Source organism: Pantherophis guttatus, chromosome 5 (assembly GCF_059756535.1).
Source record: "Pantherophis guttatus breed Tessera chromosome 5, ASM5975653v1, whole genome shotgun sequence".
Classification (NCBI taxonomy): Eukaryota; Metazoa; Chordata; class Lepidosauria; order Squamata; family Colubridae; genus Pantherophis; species Pantherophis guttatus.
In genome coordinates, this window is record NC_142067.1 from 121,246,256 (window position 1) to 121,264,441 (window position 18,186).

At 42.1% G+C, this 18,186-nt stretch overlaps 1 protein-coding gene across 3 annotated transcripts in view; it reads left to right on the forward strand.

Moving 5' to 3' along the window:
• Positions 1-18,186, forward strand: part of PCDH9 (protocadherin 9) — a 926,161-nt gene that overhangs the window by 20,168 nt on the left and 887,807 nt on the right. The gene's annotated exons all lie outside the window — the stretch shown is intronic.

Here is an 18,186-nt window from a genome sequence, read left to right on the forward strand (position 1 = left end):
ATTGGCCACGCCCACCCAGTCACATTACCCCCCCCCCACACCAAGCCACGCCCACAGAACCGGTAGTAACAAATTTTAGATTACACCACTGCCTTTCTCCCGCCCACACACTTTTTCCCTCCTATTTTAGATTTCATCAGGTTTGGTTTCAAAAAGCTGTTAAATCTATCAAACATGTCAGTTGGAAAAGAACCCGCATTCCTTCCTCCACGTTTCTCCCCCAACCCTTTTTCCTATTTGTATGCTGCAAAGGCTGTGCGCTGTCAGTCACTAGAAATACAAGTAGAACAGTGGTGGGTTGCCCCCGGTTCAGACTGGTTCGCAAGAACCGGTAGTAAAACTGTTGGGAGGCCCCGCCCACAACCCCGGATGCCGTCATCGGCAATCTGTGCATGTGCAGAAGCTTCTGCGCATGTGCAGAAGCAAGGCACATGCGCAGAAGCAAGGCGCGCATGCAAGCAAAGTGAGTGCACACACACGATCCCGTTGCAAACCAGTAGTAAAAGGTAAGTAGAACCCTCCTCTGAAGTAGAGGAAGAGCAATCTAGGGTCTTTTTTTTAAATTTGATTTATATGCCACCCTTCTCCGGAGACTCAGGGCGGTTTACAGTGCGTTAAGCAATAGCCTTCATTCTTTTGTATATTTATACAAAGTCAGCTTATTGCCCCCACAAACTGGGTCCTCAATTTACCTACCTTAGAAAGAATGGAAGGCTGAGTCAACCTTGAGCCTGGCGAGATTCGATCTTACTTTTAATTGCAGACAGCTGGTGTTAAATTACAGTGCTTCTGTCTGTTGAGCTAAACCAGGCTCTATGTTGAAATGTTTTAGGATTAGTTAACAACTTTTGGTCTTCCTTGCCCTGTTTTATTTTTACTGTTTTTTCCCAGGTAGAGTTTAGAGATAAACAAAAATACGAGGCGGTGGATGCTTTTATGAACATTTGATGGAGATTAGGATTAGGGCTAGGATCATGCATCCTTGTGAACACAACGGTTCCTATGTCGGATTTTTCTCATGTAAAATCGGAAGCTCTGTTTGGGGGGGGGGCAGGCTATTTCTGCAAGCAAGTATAAGTTCAGAAAACTCACAGCAGGGCATAAAGGCAAAATATTGTTCCTGTGGGAACTTTCCGGAGACTTTCGTCCAAGAGCAACAGCCAAAATATTGAAGGATGATATTTCTGTTGTCTTTTTTGAGAGGATCATATCAAATTTCTTGAGAAGTTTATCAAGAGTGGTTCCCAGGGAAGGTTAATCGGGGCGAACGAGCATACTTTGCCACAGTCAGTCCATTCCCCACCCCCTTATTTTCCAGGATGCATGGAAGCTAAAATGGCTGAATTAAACTTTTGAGCTTCCCTCAGCTCTTGTGTCCTGAGAGAATTGGCAACAGCGATTCCTCCCCAAAAGCCAGCCAAGCAAGAATTTTCAGGGAGGGGAAGGGAACAATAATGGTAGAAGACCTGAAAACCCTTCTTTTTATTTAAAGTAAGCACAGCACATGCCAAGTTGTCCCAAAAGTGCTTTTCCAAAAGGCAACTGGATTTTTTTTCCCTTGAAAATGTTTTGCTTCTCATCCAAGAAGCTTCTTCAGTTCTAACTGGGTGCGGAACCAGTCAATTAGAACTGAAGAAGTTTCTTGGATGAGAAGTGAAATGTTTTCAAGGGAGAAACAAAACAAAACAAGAAAGTCCAGTTGCCTTTTGGGAGGGGGGGGGGAACCCACCTTTGGGACAACCATGACCTGCATGGTTGAGAATCTCCATAGACTGAGATTCTATGAGGTTGAACAAAGTGATTAAAAATGGAAAACGGAAGAAAGATTCAGGCAAAGCAGTAGACTTTACAAGAAATGAATGCAGATTCAAGAGCTTTGGGTGGGATCCTTGGATAAGGAAAAATGATTTACTCAGAGGTGGCAATGCAGAGTCAAGTGCTTGTTTTTGGATGTAGATGTTGTGGCCCGCCAGTGGCCAGCAGAGCTGGTAGCAGACTCAGACAGTGAGGAGGTTGGGGAGGAACATGGGCCAGTCCTGGAGTCTGGGGAAGGCTCTGATGAGTGCTCTGCATCGGAGGCAGAGATGGGGCCAGGGCCGTCCAACAGTTATCAACAATCTTTATTTGATAAAAGCCAGAAGGATTTATCATACATTGAATTCAAAGGCATAAATATACTTCTGGATATGAAGGATCGTTCACAGAGGACCTGTCTAACAGCCCTTTAAAGTAGCTATGTCTCTTCCCCAGGATTATGTGACTACCCTCTCCAGTTGCAATAATACTCCTTGTAAAAATACATCTGCTTTAATGCCAATGCTAAAGAAGGAACAGGAGTCTGGATTGCCCACCAAGTCTTGTTAAATACTAGCTGGGAAGTTAAAGCCACTTAAGGAAGCAAAACCTCTTGATTTCTGTCCCCTACTCTCTTTTGTAGTGTTTGATTATTTTAAATTTGCAAATTTAAGGCTACTGAAATCCTACCTTAACAGAACTAAATTTTCTAAGGCTCCCCTACATCTGTCTTTCTCTTTCCTTAAAACACAATTGCAAGAATATGCAGCATTTCTTCTTCCAGTTGGGTTTTATAATCACTCAGAAAGTTCACAGATACACTGAATGCATTGCACAAATTTAATTTTCAGTGTCTTTATTTTTGAGGCTGGAAAGGATGCCCATTTGTGTGTGTGAGTGTGTTTGTTTGTGTGTGTGCTTGCTTTATTAGCATAACATAGCTGCCAATTCTACATGTGCCTCTTTTAATTTTAGGCAAAACCAGCTGGATTCACCTAATTCGGTTGAATTGGAATAGGGGATTCCCACACAGAAGGGTAAAACTTTGTCTATCAAACAGCAGGAAAGTTCTAAAGATGTTGGCAGCGATGCTAACGGTCAGAGGAAGAAGCTGTGAACTATATCTCCATGGCATTTTCTGGGCATTAATACAGAAGTGGTTTGTTACGGCCTTCTTTTTTTGGAGGGAAGTGGATTTCTTAGTTTAGTTGATAGAACTGGATCTTCCTAGCAGCATTTCTTCCCAGTTGTAGCCAGGTCTGGTTTGATTTAGCTCAAGATCAGCCCATAGAGCAGATGATAAAGTGGGCTATTATTTTATACTGCAAGGACTATTGATGTTGTATAGATTTGAGGAGATCACACATAACATCTGCTTGGGGAAGCACAGCCAACAAAATCAAATTGAATAGAGCCTGCTCTTATATTTTTTAGTAGGAGCCCGTCAAATTTCATAGACTGGATATATTTATGAAAAGCCTGCAAGCAGGCCTCCTTTGAAAAAGAGCTTATTGTGTAATGCTGGCAAAGGGCCCAATCCACTAGCAACCCATAACAAGCGTGATGGCTTGCTGAGCTTCAGGATTGAAGATTGATTGTCAGCAAACCTAAAAGCCCAATCTGTCAATAATATCAAAAGAAGGACTTTTGAAATCACAGATCATTACACTTTAGGCGTGTTTTCCAAGGCAGAGTAGAGTGGAAAAGAAAAAGGTAAGATATTTATATATCTCAGTCACAATAGCATCTCTGGGAAGCATCGCATAATGTTGGTGGTGGAATTTTTGTGATGCAAAGCATCAACTCAATATACAGCATTTCTTCTTCCAGTTGGGTTTTATAATCACTCAGAAAGTTCACAGATACACTGAATGCATTGCACAAATTTAATTTTCAGTATCTTTATTTTTGAGGCTGGAAAGGATGCCCATTTGTGTGTGTGAGTGTGTTTGTGTGTGTGCTTGCTTTATTAGCATAACATAGCTGCCAATTCTACATGTGCCTCTTTTAATTTTAGGCAAAACCAGCTGGATTCACCTAATTCGGTTGAATTGGAATAGGGGATTCCCACACCGGGATCCTGCGATCTTCCAAATGTTGTATAATCTCATGCTGTTAATCAGCATGTTCAGTGATGGAGGAAATTAGGAGTGGATCAGAAATGTCCAGAAGGATGTAGACTTTTTCGGCTCTTAAAAAAACTCGGCTCAGTTTTTACAATTCAGATACAACTTTCTGACTTGCAAAATCTCTCTATTGGGCCTCTGGTGTTTCTTAGCTGGAGACAGAACTGAGGCTTGAAGGGCATTGCTGAGAAAATGCTGCCTTTGGGCCAGGAAGCTCCTCATGCCAAGCCATGGGACTTCCTATTGCTAGCTTGGGTGAGCCACCGCTATCCTAGACTTATTTCAAGATGCAGTATTTATTACTATACGTCAGTAATGGCTAACCTTTTTGCCATCATGTGCCAAAGCGGGAGGAGCGAGGGGGTTTCAATGCGCCCCGCGCATGCACACATAACCCACCCCCACACTCCCCCCCGTTTTTGGCATGTGATGGCACGGTGGGCCCGGTAGGCCCATTTTTCACCCTCCCCAGGCTCAAGAGGCTTTCTTGGAGCCTGGGGAGGGCGAAAACAGCCTTCCCCACCCCCGGAGGCCCTCTGGAGACCGGAAACACCCATTTCCTGACTTCTAGTGGGACCAGAAGGCCCATTTTTCAGCCTCCCCAGGCTCTAGAGCAGTGGTGGGTTCCTCCCGGTTTGGTCCGGTTCGGCTGAACCGGTAGTGGTGACGATATGATGTCACCGAACTGGTTCTCCCCCTGCCCTCCCACCCCCCCACCCTCCCACGTTATTCTTACCTTTTATTTGGTCCCACCCCCAATCTATTGCTGCCTCCTGAGTCCCAGCTGATGACTAGAGGGAAAAAAACAGTTTAAACTCTTGCCGCGGGGCTTCAAAGGGCCGTCCTACAGCTGATCAGTGTTAAAAGCAAACAAATGAGTTGGGTCGTAAGTGCGAGGACTGGTTGTAAGTGCGAGGACCTTCCAGAAATGACTCTGACCAGCTAACCACACCCACCTAGTCACATGACCTCCAAGCCACACCCACAAAATAAGCCACACCCACAGAACTGGTAGTAAAAAATTTAGAACCCACCCCTGCTCCAGAGGCTTTCTAGGACCCTCAAGAGGCCAGAAACGGTCTGTTTCCTGACTTCTGGTGGGACTGGAAGGCCCGAAAATCAGCTGGCCGGTGCACACATGCACTCTGGAACTGAGCTAGGGCAACACTCGCGGGCCTACCAATATGGCTCCACGTGCCACCTGTGGCACGCATGCCATAGATTCGCTATCACGGCTATAGGTCATTGGAGGAAAACATCTTTGCTGAAAAAAATAAAATAATAATTGGGTCATTTAAAGGAAATTTGCCTTGAAAACTGGTCCATCTCATTTGGAATTATTTTCCATCTGAAAAGATTATTCAGGCCTAATTAGCCATGAAAGCTTCTGCTGCAAAACTAATATTCTTGCTAAACATGATCTGTTCCTGATCATCAGAACACAAAATGTAGATACAGCAGTGGTGAAATCCAAATTTTTTATTACCGGATCTGTGGGCGTGGCTTGGTGGGTGTGGTGTGGCTTGGTGGGCGTGGCAGGGGAAGGATACTGCAAAATCCCCATTCCCACCCCACTCCTGGGGGAAGGATATTGCAAAATCTCCATTCCCATCCCACTCTGGGACCAGCCAGAGGTGGTGTTTGCCGGTTCTCCAAACTGCTCAAAATTTCCGCTACCGGTTCTCCAGAAACTGTCAGAACCTGCTGGATTTCACCCCTGAGATACAGACTGTAATGATTTTTTTAGAAACAGTCCCATTGACACTATTATGCCCATTCTGAGATTATTCCACCTTCAAGGCTGATTCCTAGTAATAACAGAGGAATATTTGCTTGGCAGTATTATTACATTCAGTTTCCCAGTCCAGAAAAGGTGGATTTGATGCTGCCATCCCTTGCCGAGGGCCATATTCTTAAAGTTCCTGCTGCTATTTCTATCCCAATCTCAAGCCTTATGGTGTGCTTTCTTTTTTTATACCTACTTTATTTTTGCTGTATATGCTAAATCTAATTTAAGTACTTTTAAAGGCAGTCCTTGACTTACAACTAGTGGTGGGATTCAAGTAATTTAACAACCGGTTCTGTGCCCGAATGTTTTCTTCCAACAACCAGTTTGCCAAACTGCTCAAAAAGTTAACAACCGGTTCTCCCGAAGTGGTGCGTACTGGCTGAATCCCACCACTGCTTACAACCATTCGTTTAGTGACCATTCATGCATGAGAGCCGTGGTGGCACAGTGGGTTAGAATGCCATATTGCAGGCTAATTCTGCCTACTGCCAGCAGTTCGATCCTCACTGGCTCAAGGTTGACTCAGCCTTCCATCCTTCCGAGGACGGTAAAAAGAGGGCCCAGGTTGTTTAGGGCAATGTGCTGATTCTGTAAACTGCTTAGAGAGGTCTGTAAAGCATTATGGAGCGGTATATGAGTGTTATTGCTACTGCTACCTTTGACTAACCCAAAGCTTAAACCAATGTTAGGGGGACGTGCTGTGGATTTTAGAGCTATGCAGAATTTAAGAATTGGAACTTCTTTTCTGTTTAGGCCTTAAAACGGAAGTGACCCAAGCCAAATGAGCTGAAATGGTCCCACACTGAGGTGACACCACAAGATGTGGTAGAACCTCTTCCCCAAGATGTAAGAAGTATTTTATTTATTTAAGCAAACGTATGCGGCTGTCCAACTCTCTCTCGGTGACATATAACTTGTCTAAGTTCTTTTAAAAAAAACAGAAAGGGGTCTTTAGATGTAGAACTAAGCCATTTCTGAGACTGGCATTTTAAACCAGTGACTTCAGCTTCATTGTCAATATCCCAAGGCTGTTGAGCTTCCCACTGTGAGCACGAAATAAGGCTATTTACCCCCATTTCATGGTGATCAATGCTAGTTGGGGAAACACATTTGTTGTTTTTTCTTTACTTTTCTTTCCTTAAATCTGTGAGATCTGGGCTGCAAATATCCAGGCAACCACTAGGCGAGAGCCAAGAATTTCCACTTCACGTGGTCCTCAGGGCTCCTGCAAGCAGGGACGTGGTAGCTTCTTCAGCTTTCCTGCCTTTAAAAGATTCATTTCCTTTGGTCGTCTACTTTATCCCTTTGATCATTTCTTTTCACACATTGTTTCACTTTTGATCTCTGTCACAGCCATTTTTAACATCGTTCCGTTTTCCCTGGCTTCATTTGCTTGCCCCTTTATCTCTGCAGGATGCTCTGTCCAGCCGAAGATTGTCTCCGGTTTAACATCTTTTTAAACAAAACTGCCTACAAGACAGCGAATCTGATTCATAGTCAAGATTTACTCAGCGGGAGTTATTTCCCTTTCATATTTCCAGGGTAGGCTCTTTGCTTCCAATTATGGCTCCTTCCAGTGGTAGACGCAAAGTTGTGGGAATAAACGAGATTCATTGATGAATCAGTCAAGCTTAGCTGGACCTTTCTCTGACTAGAGGAGAAGTCACTTCCCGAGTTTTGTTGCCATGAAATGGAGACTAAAAAAAGGAAATTGGTATGCTTTAAATCTGAAATGTACTGTGGTTGCCGGCGTATGAACAAGTTATGAAGTCATTGTGAAATGGATAAAAATAACAATGTGTTGGTAGAGAGTGGCTCATTTCAGAACTAACAGCAAACCATTGGTTGATGTTAAAGAAATGACAGGGTAGTTAGTGCTTGTTCTCCTTAGATGCCTCCTCTCTTTTCATGTGAGATAGAGATTTAAAGCTTACCAGATGTAGATAAAAACTCTTGGACTTGCATGACAATTGATTGTTTATTAAAATCTGCAATGGTGAGCAATCTTAGTGAACCCTAATAGAATAGCCACTTATTTTTATTTGTTTATTGAATTTATTTGTCAAGCATATATAAGATAACAGATAAAAGTATAAACATAATTTGAATACATGAAAAGGATACAAGTAAAAAGGGACATTAGGACAGGGATTGTAGGCACGCTGGTGCGCTTATGCACGCTCCTTACAGACCTCTTAGGAATGGGGTGAGGTCAACAGTAGACAGTCTAAGGTTAAAGTTTTGGGGGTTTGGGGAAGAAACTACAGAGTCAGGCAGTGCATTCCAGGCATTGACCACTCTGTTACTGAAGTCATATTTTCTGTAATCAAGTTTGGAGCAGTTTACCTTGAGTTTGTATCTATTGTTTGCTTGTGTATTGTTGTGGTTGAAGCTGAAGTAGTCATTGACAGGTAGGATATTGTGGCAGATAATTTTATGTACTACACTTAGATCAGACTGAAGTCAGTGTAGTTCTAAGTTGCCTAAGCCCAAAATTTCAAGGCATAAGGTATTTTATTGCGGGTAGAGGAGTGGAGGACTCTTCTCGTGAAATATCTCTGGACTCTCTCAATTGTATTTATGTCCGATATGCAGTGCGGGTTCCAGACAGATGAGCTGTATTCGAGAATTGGTCTAGCAAATGTTTTTTATGCTCTAGTTAGTAGTATAATATTACCAGAGAAGAAGCTACACAAGATTAGGGTTAGGGTTAGGGTTTCTATTTATGATTCTTCTCACACCTAAGAATTAGAGTTGGGTGGAGTTCCTCTCTTCTTCAACCTTACTTTTTCTTCTATTAATCCCATTTATTGGCTCAAGAGAACATTCAAAACCACCACCTCAAAGAAGAGAAACCTCAAAATCCTACAAATCCTACAAAATTTCACTTTTTCACAGGTTTCAGATTTTTACATCTATACTCGTTGCCAAGGTCCTTGATGGTCAAATTCGATGTGTGTTCACCAAGTGATCTAATTCTAAAAAGATTTTATAGATGTCTTCTGATACAAAGAAGACTTCATGCTAAAGATAGATACACCATATTGTAGGAGACGATCAAACTGAGCCCAAGGGAAAGGTCAAGCATGTCATCAGTTTGAAGTTCCTTTGCATCCGCAAGATATCTAAGCCCAACCTTCGTTTAATTCTGTTGACTCTTATCTACCACCAATTCACTTTGACCATTAGTAGTTCCGATTCTTGTAGAGAACTAGCATGGAATAAACTTGTACTCATTTGAACTCCTTTGGTTCTTGATTTTTTGAGCCTGTTATATACTTTCTATAAATAAAAACTATAATGTATAGTTATAGGATTCAGAGGAAGGTGGTAGAAAGATTTATCTGTCCATCACAGCTCAGGGAAATTTTATTTTAGCAGTTTTCTATTTCACAATAACTCTTAGAAATCACAAATCTGATGGTTTCTCAAACAGGCATAAGGCAGGATGCCTTATCTCATACAGGATGACCGAGGTGTTCATAAATGCATTATAAAGGATGTACTTGGTGTTCTGTAAAGATTAGCATCGGGGATTTCCTTCTGGTTGGTTTTTAAACTATACATTCTTTGCAAGATAATCATCATTTTTAAAATTTACCATGACATCCTCACAGGTGGTTCTGTTGAAGCGTTTCACACTCATCCTTCATTTCTCTTTAAGTGACTTTCACTGAAAATCTCAGCAGATGCAATGAAGAATGACCTTTGAGCTAAAGTTTATAGTTAAACTTTAGGATTAAAAGTTTTTAATTGTGCATGTTGGTGATTGGCTTTATAAATTGAAATAAATAAAATCAGGATTATGACACTAAACTCAAATAGTTTCTCTAATAGTAGAGAACCAGTAACTCTTTTTCTTTTTGCTTAAAAACCCAACCAGAAGAAGAAATTGAGTAAATATCTGTTTAATCCAACAGAACACTGATTTTTCCGGTGGTGACAGTTGAAGTAATGTAAACTGTGATTTCTTCATTCATGGGCAAAATATACTTAATTAACTTTTAATACTGAGAGCTAAAGAGATTAACAAAAAGTATTGTTCTTTAATAATCCCACTCCTGTTTCGCCTATCCTTTGAAAGTTAGAATAAATATTTTCAAACATGGACATTTTCTTTTAGACGTTACCATAGCAGCCCCATCTTTCTCTGGGTAAGATATTTCTCAGTTTTTATTCTGATCCATTGCAGAAAGCTCAGTAGTAATAGTTAATATTCTAAGTATTTTAGGAACAGTTTACCTGCTGTAAAAGAACAACAAGCTTTTTTTGTGTAGGAGATAACATAGTTCTGAAAGAAACGACAATATTTTCTCCTCCTTGGTATTTCACTTGAGTTTTTTAATGGTCTTTAAAACTTTAGTCGTAGTAAGCCTCAAAGATCATGGCAATTGTGGGAAAAAATATCTGTTGTCAATAGGAGTAAAACCTGACTTGATGACACACAATCTATTAGTCAACCAACTAACTAATCTGTTAATCAGGATTGAAGTGTGGCTCGGTGTGAACAAAGAAACGGAGTCCAGATTCTTTCTCTCTAAATAAGACATTTATTCGGCCAAACAAAGTGGGCCCTCCCGTAAGATAGGAAGAACCCCAAATGCAATTTGAAGCGAGTATATATAGATTTCTTACTTTCACTTGGTTACCTAAGAGGACTCAGCACATAGTAGCTAAGGTACTGAAGCTACAAAAATATGCATGCATGCATCCCGTGCTTTTGATCATGTGCCTAACTTGTAGGCACGTAGGTTTTTACGGAACTTTCCAAAACTCCAAAGGCTTGCTAAGGCCTGAACTTTATTTCTGTCGTTTCAACATGAGAACCTTTTGACCAGTTATCAGAATTATCAGAATCCTGATCAGCAAATCAACTGACTAATAGATACTGGACATAAATGAAAAGAAAACACAGTGATACCTCGGTACATGTCGTTAATTGGTTCCAGGAGGTGCACTAAGTACTAAAAAGGACGAGTCCCAACTAAACCACATGACTTATCATGTGACCTTTTGTTTGGGCTGGGAAAAACTTTCTGTCTGTCCCTTTTCCTATGTCAGCAACCTTTCAAGCATGGCCGACTTCCTGTCCACCCTCTGTGGCCATCCCCCTCCTTTTGTAGTGACCTTCTCAGCATGACTGACTTCCTGTCCACCCTCTGTGGCTGTCCCCCTCCTTTTTTTTAATGACCTTCCCAGCATGACTGACTTCCTGTCCACCCTCTGTGGCCATCCTCCTCCTTTTTTTAATGACCTTCCCAGCATGACTGACTTCCTGTCCACCCTCTGTGGCCATCCTCCTCCTTTTTTTAATGACCTTCCCAGCATGACTGACTTCCTGTCCACCCTCTGTGGCCATCCTCCTCCTTTTTTTAATGACCTTCCCAGCATGACTGACTTCCTGTCCACCCTCTGTGGCCATCCTCCTCCTTTTTTTAATGACCTTCCCAGCATGACTGACTTCCTGTCCACCCTCTATGGTCATCCTCCTCCTTTTTTTAATGACCTTCCCAGCATGGCGGATTTCCTGTCCATTGTCCGCAGCTGTCCCTCTCTTCCTATCACAGCACATCAACTACCCAAAAAACAATGAGTACCGGGACAATACGTCGAGCGCCAAATTCAATGAATTTTGAGGCAGCAGAGTACCAAGGTATCACTGTATACTATATATTTGTAAAGATCTTCTCTTTATCATTTCCCCCAAATTTTGGCTAGGAAATAGATTAGGACAAGAGCCACAACCCCCAATTTTCTAGATTGCAAAGGAAAAAAATATATATGAGGATCTCATTTTGGATTAAGGTATGTCTTGCTCACGTATGGTTGATGAAGTATACCACAGTTGTGTAAATTCGACGTGAAATGTTTGTGGAACATTATGGTTGAGCTTATGATAGAATAACCCCTTTGCTCTTGAGCATATTGCCTGAAAGCCAGTTGTATGTCCTGACGGAAGGGAAATATGCAAGACACTCTGAATATAGAATACGACTTCTAATTTCAGTTCTACGTAGAGGGAAAACATGGTGTGTTTCTGATAGGCAAAATCAGGAGGCCTTGCAAATATTACCTTTGACTTATTTTGCTTTTGGAGAAAAAGAAAGATGTGTAAAACTGGTGGACCAGCTTGTTTGATTCCTGGGCTTCAGTGGGTTTATTTTCACATGCTAGTGATAAATCTGATACATTTGTGCCATTGCTCTTGCATGAATAGATGATTCTTACTACTTGGCATTCCTTTATGCATGTTGTGGGCCGCCAGCAGCCAGCAGAGCTGGCAGCAGATTCAGACAGTGAGGAGGTTGGGGAGGAACATGTGCCAGTCCTGGAGTCTGGGGATGGCTCGGACGAGGGCTCTGAGTCGGAGACAGAGAGGGGGCCAAGGCCATTTGGTAGTTATTTGCTGCCTCCGGAGCCTCCGGAGTCTGACATCAGCGAGGCAGAAAAACAGCTGGAGCCTGTTCCCAGTGTGTGCATGTGCAGAGCTGCCAGAAGACAGTGCAATGTGTGGGAGTAGAAACACAGATGAGAAGCCAACCAAGCAGCAATGTTTATTGCAGATAATGACTCAGTAAAACCAACATGCAATTTCCGGCTGATAGCCCCTTTTAAAGGAAAACTATCAGCCTTTAACCAATAACATTAAAATATGTCCCACACCTGCATGGCAGAAGAAAAGTCTGTGCTCACGCCTGCACGGACATAACAGACAGGAACACTTAAGAAAACAGGGGCGACTTGGGAGTAAGGCTTGGAGATGATTGGCCCCTCCCATAAGACATAAAAGAGGAGCGAATGGGATGTGAGCTTTTGCAGGAAGCAATTAGTTCATCTGGTCGGTTCAGGCTTTCGAAAGTTCTGTTTGACTCTGTGCTAAGTTTGGCCTTGCCCTGCATTTAGCAATTAGTTCTCTGGCAGCATTCCAAGGGAGATAAGGTGGGTGTTTATAAACATTCCCCTGAAAGACTGTTTGTGAAGCCTTTCGGACTGTGAATGGCAATAACTCACAGCCATATGAATAAAAGAGGTTTGCCGGGACTAAGATTGCGCTTTATGCTTTCTAAAGAAGCCTAGGTCAGAACAATGCGCTTATCATTGAGTACAGATAGTCCTTGACTTATGGCCACAACTAAGCCCAATTGTTAAATTAGTCGTTAAGTGAATTTGGCTTCCCTAATGACTTTGCTTGTCAGAAGGGGATCACATGACACCAGAACATTGCAAACATCATCAATATGAGACAGTTGCCAATCATCTGAATTTCGATCATGCGACCATGGGGAAGCTACAAGGGTTGTAAGTGTGAAAAACGGTCGTAAATCACTTTTTTTACCGCCGTTTTAACTTCGAATGGTCTCTAAATGAACTGTTGTAAATCGAGTCCTACCTGTATACACTTTGGCTCAAAGCAACCATGAGAATAAAGGAGAGGCAGGAGTCTCTCTGCAGACACACAAGCGATGCAAAGGCCAGCACTGCTCTGTAGTTAATGCATATCGATTGCAAACCACATTTCAGTAATTTGATCCGTATTTTGGGTTTTGTGCTGGTTAGGTAATACATTATTACTGGTCGCGTGAACACAAAGTGCTTGGAAACATATCCAAGCGTGACTGGAAGGGAAAAAAAAATCAAAACGAAATGCAGATATCCACACAATATAGGAGTAAATGTGTGCTTGTGTGCATGCAACGCCCCGCATTTAAAGTGCAATAAGCTAAGGAGCATTGGACTAGGGATCACACTTCAGAATTTCTATATTAAGCAGTTCCATTAGTCATTCAAAAGAAACAGATTGTACGATTGCGAAAGTGGTAAACAAAATGTGATATTACCATTTTATCTCTAATTAGAATTCAAGCGAGACGGCAACGAGGCAACGAGACTCTGCTGTCATTAAATTTTAGGCAGGGGTGAAATCTACTTACCTTCCCTACCAGTTCGGAATTACATGCGCTGCCCATGCACGTCACATGCGTGCTTCAACTCTCTGCACATGCACAAACCCTTTTGCACATGTGCAGAGGGTAAAAAACAGGTTACTTCCTGGTTGAAACCAGGAAGTAATGATGACCGGGTGGGTGGGCGGAGCCTCGTGCTGCCATTGGTACCGGTTCCCCGCACCACTGCCCGTCATCGCTACCGGTTCAGCCAAACCGGTCTGAACCGATAGCATTTCACCCCTGATTTTAGGGTATTTAGAGGTGACCGTCTCCCTGTTCCCCAAGTTGTCTAATTTTACAAAGAAAATGAAGCAGATAACCAACAGTCTAAACAGACCTAAAGCATCAGATTCTAATGAATGGAAATGTTTAGTATTATGTTGTAAGTTTATGAAGAAAATGAGGAATTAACCTGTTTGTAACCCCCTCAGATTCAGGTCAAAACCAAACACTTTCCACATCTATATAAAAAAAGCAATACATACCAACACACAAACCAGCCATTGCAGTGCTTGTCTCAATGATAAATACTCCATTCCATTTTTACTGGATTTTTGTCTCCCATTAGCAAGTTGGGATAGCAAAATATGGAAAGCTGAGTGATCTAGGAATATCTTCCAATGACTGGCATTTTTTTTGCTTAGGAATTATTATTATTTTGCATGAGGCAATGGAGTACAGCAGTAGTGTGTAAAAAAAATCTCAAAAAATAGCATATAAAATGTATATCAAACTACACCACCAGAACAGTGAATTATTTAAACACACACACACACACACACACACACAGAGAGAGAGAGAGAGAGAGAGAGAGAGAGAGAGAGAGAGAGAGAAATAACATTATGAACAGAATAGAATTAAATTACCTTTAATTTAATTCTGTTCTATTCATAAGGTAGGTATGAACTGTTACTGGAGCGACTAAACCTATGGCCAGATATCTAGATTGTTTAGCCATTCTGTAGAAATGATGTAGTGTAAAATCAATCAATCAATCAATCAATTAATCAATCAATCAATCAGAATAGAGCTGGAAGGGACCTTGGAGGTCTTCTAGTCCAACTTCCTGCTCTAGCAGGAGACCCTATACCAGGGGTCTGCAACCTTAAACACTCAAAGAGCCATTTGGACCCGTTTCCCACAGAAAAGAAAACACCGGGAGTCACAAAAACCCTCCCCGTGCCTGACTATTTCTTGAGCGGCCACAAAACTAGCATATGTAGTTGAATTAAACCTTCTGTTTTCTTCTGAAACATTTCTTGTCTTGGATTTATCCATGGTTGGCCTACCAGGGGTTGAAAAGCTCAATAAATTGCGTGCCGGCGGGTGTCACACATTGACGGTTGTGACGCATATTTTGAGTGACAGGGAGCTGCAGCAGAGGGGTGAAAGAGCCACATGCGGCTCCAGAGTTGCAGGTTGCTGACCCCTGCCGTATACTATTTCAAACAAGTAGCTGTCCAGTCTCTTCTTAAAAACCTCCAGTGATGAAGCACCCACAACTTCTGCAGGCAAGCCGTCCCACTAGTTAATTGTCCTCATTGTTAGGAAATTTCTCAATTCCAGGTTGCTCCTCTCCAGAGGTGGGTTTCACATATTTTTACCACTGGTTTGCCCCCCACGTGTGTGCCTTCATGCATGCGCCCAGCCTTGAAAACATGGCTAAATAGGATGGCATAGTGCTGGGGTGGGTGGACTGGCCCACCCATGGTCGCCGCTACCGGTTCGCCAGAGCCAGTCCAAACCACCTGAATACCACCGCAGCTTCTTTCCTTGATTAGTTTTCATCCATTGTTTCTTGTCCTGCTTTCTGGTGCTTTTGGTTGGTTTCATAGGTCTGAATCTATGGTTTCCCTTTATAGTCTATTTTTTTTTTCTTTTAAGGGGGACTAAATATGGAACTGGAACTTGGTTTAGAATAAGACAGAGTTTCTGTTGGCTCTTGAGCGGATTGGATTATTCTTCATGGTCAGATTTTCAGGCTGAACCTTAATTCACGTGAATAAATTATAAAGGAATGGGATCCATTTGCTACATCCAGTTTTTAGGGAGTTAGATAAAGAGTTCTGGCATTAATGTGGCCTATCAAAGAGCTGCGATGGCACAGTGGTTAGAATGCAGTACTGCAGGCTATTTCTGCTGACTGTCGGCTGCTTGCAATTTGGCAGTTCGAATCTCACCAGGCTCAAAGTTGACTCAGCCTTCCATCCTTCTGAGGTCAGTAAAACGAGGACCCAGGTTTTGGGGGGCAATATACTGACTCTGTAAACTTAGAGAGGTCCGTAAAGCACTGTGAAGCGGCATATAAGTCTGAGTGCTATTGCTATTGCTATCTTTCTAAATTTAGCTAAGGGAGCCATGATTTTTTACAAATGTTGATGGTTATCATAGGTTCCCCATTTTACCCAAATATTCCACCAATAGAGAAGAGATCCAATTTCCCAGCTTAAAGAGAAGGATGGCATGGAGCTAAGGCTCAAAAAGAGAGGAGCACAATTGCATCCTGTATATTCCTGATGTTCTTTACTTTCTGGCAGTATTATGAATTGTAATTGTTGATCACAGATTCTCAGTGAAGCAGACAATGAGCTTGGCAGTGTTTATACTTTGGAATGTACAGTGCATGCTGATGTTTCTTTAAAATGCAAATGCTCATTTTCACCTCCCTAAACCCCTGTGATTGATCTGAAATGCAAATGATTTGGATCCAGTTTCATTGCTCCAATAATGAGCCTTGCTCTTGAGTCCCAGTCTCTGGAAGGTGCCTAAACCAAACTTAAGAGATTGTGGGAATATAGAAACCTGGGGTGTACTTCTTCCTTTCTAACTTGGCCAGGTAAGTCAGGCTGCCAGGTGCTATTATCGAATTGCAAAGCAGGTATGCAATTACCTAGGTACCTTTTTATATTTTGTCAGCTGCTCAGAGTCATTGAGAGTGAGTAGACAGCCCTATACATTCTCTAAATAAATAAATACTATTCACAAGCTGAAAGTCTGTAGAGATTCTCAGTCATCCAGGTCATGGTTGTCCCAAAGATGCTTTTTCAGGAGGCAACTGGACTTTCTTGGTTTTTTTTTTCTTTTGAAGATGTTTCGCTTCTCATCCAAGAAGCTTCTTCAGCTCTGACAGGATAGTGGGGAATGGAAGGATTTCTATGCCTTGCAGACAGCTGGTTATTTGCATCCTTTTAGAGGATCGTTGAAGCACTTGGAGGTTTATCTGTGTCCTCAAGATCACCTGAGTAGCGCTTCTGGTTCCTGTAGCCTGCAATTTTTCCTCTGGAAATCCATCCCAACACCATTCAAAGGATCTTCATCCCAAATCGTATAGCTAAAAATCTGTAGAGATTTTCAGCCATCCAGGTCATGGTTGTCCCAAAAGTGCTTTTTCTGGAGGCAACTGGACTTCCTTGTTTTTTTCTTTTGAATGACCTGTTCATGAAGCCCCAGGCTGAGCACGTGGGCATCCAAGCAGCCTTGCTGAATAGGTATAAACTCCTTTTGCAGTGCCTTCTTTTCCTCTCCTTAAGAACCAATTCAGTTGCATGTGAACTGTGGACCCAGATTGTGGGGGCAATAAACTGACTTTGTATAAAATATATACAAAAGTATGAAGGCTATTGCTTAACGCATTGTAAGCCGCCCTGAGTCTCCGGAGAAGGGCAGCATATAAATCAAATTAAACAAACAAACAAACAAAAAAAAAAAACTAGGCCAGAGTTCCCCAAACTTTCTGTGTTGGCGGCCCGTAGAGAGGAGGGAGGGAGGAAAGCGGGAATGATTTTGTATATTCAAAATGGAATTTTATACACATAAAGGCAGTCTGTCAGTCAAAGGATTGAAACAGTCATAAAGGGGAAAACAGGAGAGGGCAGGTTCAGAAATGAAGATACCCCGTTGATATTTTCTTTCCTTCTGTTTTTTTTTTTTAAGAGTTGGATCACAGCAGGGGCTGTCAAATAATACTAAAGCAGAAGATAACTTTGCTGAAACATGTCTCCTCACACACCCCTCTCCTAACGCACTCCTCAGCTGAATACTAGCTTCAGCTGTCTGTTGTCCTAAAGACCCATCACTTGAATCTAATGTCTTTTACTCCTACCGCATGGAGGTGGTTGAGATTGCCCTGAGAAGAAGAGAATTGTAAGGTCACCGAGTGTTAGACTAGAAGATAAAAGAATCTCCACTAAGTAACACTTCGCTGAACATTGAAAAGAGGTTGAGAGCCTAGTAAACATAATGGATAATTTTCCTTACTAACCGCTGCTTTAAAAAAAAAAAAAGTTTAATTCTGCAGAGATCTACTAGTTCTGTCAGATGGTTGCCTTTATCAATGTTCATTGAGAAAAATGACCTATGGCATCAATTGTAATGATGTAGATCAGTGATTCTGTGATCTACACGGAATCACTGGGGTCCGTGAAGGCTTGATGCAGTCTAAGTGCTTGAAATCTTAATTGGCCATGGTCACTTAAGGTTGAGAACCGCTGATGTAGATCATACCTGGTGAGCTCCAGATATGTTGGCATCA